This window comes from Pinus tabuliformis, chromosome 2_1 (genome assembly GCF_031772625.1).
Source record: "Pinus tabuliformis cultivar Carrire ecotype Pingquan chromosome 2_1, CPIR1, whole genome shotgun sequence".
Classification (NCBI taxonomy): Eukaryota; Viridiplantae; Streptophyta; class Pinopsida; order Pinales; family Pinaceae; genus Pinus; species Pinus tabuliformis.
The window spans coordinates 259335178-259339460 of record NC_142299.1 but is presented as its reverse complement, the minus strand read 5'-3'; positions in this window follow the sequence as shown (position 1 = coordinate 259339460).

Here is a 4283-nt window from a genome sequence, read left to right as displayed (position 1 = left end):
TTCCTATAGCTAGCTCTATAATAAGTCTGTATGTATACTACTAGCTTTTATACTTGCAGGTTTGTGCTCGTTGTTGACTAAGCAGATTTAGTAGCAGAGACCATTGTTTAAGATCCCAATCCTACACCAATTAAACCAATGGAAGCACCACTAGTAGCAGAGTAAGCAGCAAGGGTTATAATACCTATTGCAAGATCCATTCCATAGCCTGTGAAAGAGGCAGTTTCTCAAGATAGATAGTGTATGACTATGACAGTCTTGAGGATCTAGGTAACAAAATAAGAGCACGAAACAATAAGCCCCCTAGGAAATAACTGTTCTTACAAGAACTTGTGAGTTCAGAGGGACAAACTGTTGGAACTTGTGAATTCAGAGGGACAACGTGTTGCAATTGATAGTCCTATTCAATCAATCACAAAGATCAACTAGCTTGAGGCTACCAACAATCTTATTGGAGTATCACGGTCTTAAAGTTATTAGCACAAACTTAATGGAGCAAGCAACAAATAACACATTCCTCTTTGTTGTTGAATTGATGTTTAGTAGATCCAAGTGCATCAACACCTGCAACTACAAGGTAAACTTATCTATGCCAACATCATATATTATCCACGTAGAGAGACCATCGACATAAGAACCATTGGTTAGAAGAGACTCGGACTAGGTAAATCCAGATGACCCGCACTTATAGGAGCCTAGTCCCAGCAGGCCAAAATAGGCCCATAACAAGCAAGTAAATTGAAGGTTTATGGGTTCTATCAAAATTTATCTCTACACTTCTCACCATGATCCAAGCTAATACCAGGAGCCCAGTCAAGTATTAGTCCCAGTCGAGTAGTAGCCCATACATAGTGCATTGGTCTGGAGCAGCTCTGTGGAGACTAGCCTCTAGCATAGCAGGTAGACCAGGTAGAGTAGATATGCGATATCCCACGTGAAAACTAGGAATAGAGCTCTCTCTTTATTTAGCTTTGTTAGACATGTGACATCATATAGTAACTAGAGTGGATATCCTAGTCTAAGAGGTGAACACTTCTATGCTGGTTGTAGTTCCGGTTAAGCTCTGTGCTATGAACCACGATGCGGCTAGTCCCTGCCTTGAGGATGAAGTGGCGCTTGAAATGGCATGCATGTAATATAATGTAACAGGGGCTTATAAATTCAAATAATCCTTGAAAAAGAGGACTAACAAAATCAAATGGGCTTATAAAGTCAAATAATCCTAAAAAAAGAGGGCTGACAAAAGAAAATGGGCTTGAATCTATAGAGTGCAAATCACTGAATGTATTTATCAAATCTATGGAATAACTGCACAACAAAACAAGATAGATCTAAAATAGATCACACATCAATTAAAAACAAACATATTTGTAAATGAACACCCTGTATCATGTGTGCCAAACATTGTTAGCAAATGCAATAACTGCACAACCAAACAAGCTAGATTTCAATAGACTATGTTCAAACAAAAGAATTTGGTCAATGGATTTGGCCTCATAACCTCCTTGCATTATGGATTTGCAATACCATATTCATAATTAGCTATAGTTAAAATAGTAGAGACGGTTTAAAATTTTAAATGACAGGATAAAGACAAACATTAAAGAAGCTAATTACTCCTAAAAAGTGCATGCAATTTAAAAAAAACACTCCACCATGGCTTGTACATAAATTATAATCTCAATATAGTTGATTTGAGCTTGCAGATAATTTCCCAGGAGACTAATTCATCGGCCATAATAATTATGAAAGTAAGAACACCTACAACAAAACAACCCAGGAAAAAAGTTATCTTCTGTAACAACATGCATCATAGAACAAACGCTTCTACTAGACACCATGAAAAACAAAATACCTATTTTTGGATGCAAGACAAAAAAGCCACCTTAGATTTGCTTTCCGCAAGATCATGAGAGATACCATGATAAAGAATTGGCAACATCACAACTAACTTTGAAAAGGTTAGTTGAGTAGCTAGGAGTACAATAGAAAATGTATTCATTGGAATGAAATCCCAAACCAGGGATAGATCACAAAAAAGGAAAAGATGTCTTCATGTTCCAGTTATTGCAAAATGCCTTCGTAAGAAAGGGAAATATTAGAAATATATGTGATCAGTGGCCTGCCACGTTTTCATCTTCAACTTTTTTTTTTTTTCTAAATAAGACTGAGCTAAAATATATTACATCGAGAGCCAAATTACATTATCAGTATTACACCAGGGCCGCGACCCTGTAAAACTGGTCCTGGGACCAACTGTAAACACGAGAAAGTTCATAACAGGGATACAAAAGCTGGAACCAGAGTGACGCTTACGTAGCCGACACATGGACTGAGACAACATAGACACTTAATCAACACATAGACACCATAGACACGATGGACACATAGACACCATAACAGAAGTAACAGATAACCGACACCATCATAGAGATGATCTGAAGTACAAAAAGACTGATTGCAGACATATATGTGGTCGCAAGGAGAGCTGACAGCGAGAAAAATCATGCAGAGGAACCTGGAGCGCGCACTAGTCTTCATCCGTGGTCTGTGGCTCGTCCTCCATCTTGCAGCAGGGAGGCTGGAGAATTGCTTTGCCCTTACCAACATTGCGCTGTACAGGCTCGCTTGGACCAGCACCATGGTGCTGCACAGGCTCGCTTGGACCAGCTCCAGGGTCATGAACAGGCCTCAGCAATGGCCGGAAATTCCATGTCCACAGTCGGGACAACCCCAGGAATCCGCGGAAGGTCAGCATGGGGAGCATCATCATCACCCCACGGATTACGGCAATGCTCAACTGAAACAGTGACGAAGAAGGTCGAATTGGCCAGAGTGCAGGGAAGGCGATATCCTACCATCGGATGTTCTGTATGCCCGCAGTCCATTCTTTCCGGCAGTTCCACAATTCTTCCTCTGCCCGAAGGCCTTCCTCTTGGTCTTCTGTGCTCAGAGGAATCTTCTATGGAGGAGGAGGGGGAAGGGGCTCTTCCAATGAAACTGCCCCGCCGACTGGTACCCCGAAGCCGTTCACGTTGCATTCTGAAGGAGAGCGGATGGCGGGTGTGTATACACAAATTGTTCCCCTGCACCAGACTCCCAATTCCCCAACAAGACTGCGGATTGAAGGTATGCAGAACCTCCAAACGACCAGGCTCACAACTGAACTGCCCAGCTTTCCAATTGCCCAGGTCTGTGGCACCTGAATCGTCACAATCACTCTCACAGCCAGACAGAGAGCCGAAGTAATGAGCTTCCGCCCCTTCCTTCCAGATCAGAACCGGTGCAGGCAAAAAATGCAGAGGAATGTCCGCGAGCTTTCGGCTTTGAAGAGCCATGGTTAGCGTTTCAATGCTGGCAATGAATGTCGAAGGGACGGCTCTGCAACCAGTATTAACGACCCTCCTTGAATGCTGCATGCCTGCGAGTTTAAGGCGTGTCCTTTGGGTGTACGTGGCTTGTCCGGGCGGACACCTGCCCTGTTGACAAGTCATGGGCCCTATAGCGCTAACAACCACCCACATCCGGGGCGTTTGCATCTTCAACTTGAAAACACATTTTTTTACATATATTTTATGTAAACAAGTATCACTTATATACATATGGATATGCCTTTACATTAAAAAAACACTCCACCATGGCTTGTACAGAAATTATAATCTCAATATAGCTGATCTAAGCCTGCAGATAATTTCCCAGGAGACTAATTCATCAGCCATAATAATTATGAAAGTAAGAACACCTACAACAAAACAACCAAGGCAAAAAGTTTTCTTCTGTAACAACATGCATTACAGAACAAACGCTTCTATTACACACCATGAAAAACAAAATACCTATTTTTGGATCTAAGACAAAAGAGCCACCTTAGATTTTCTTTCCACAAGATCATGAGAGATACCATGATAAAGAATTGGCAACATCACAACTAACTTTGAAAAGGTTAGTTGAGTAGCTAGGAGTACATTAGAACAAGTATTCATTGGAATGAAATCCCAACCCAGGGATAGACTAGAAAAAAGAAAAAGATGTCTTCATGTCCAAGTTATTTCAAAGTGCCTTTGTAAGAAAGGGAACTTCTTATGAAACCAAAAATCCCGATGGGGATTTCATAGTTCAACATATTATTAGAAATATATGTGATCAGTGGCCTGCCACCTTTGCAGCTTTGACCAGAAAACACATTTGTTTACATATATTTTATGTAAACAAGTAGCACTTATATACAGATGGATATGCCTTTACATTACAAAACCCCATACCATATCCAACCTTGACTGATT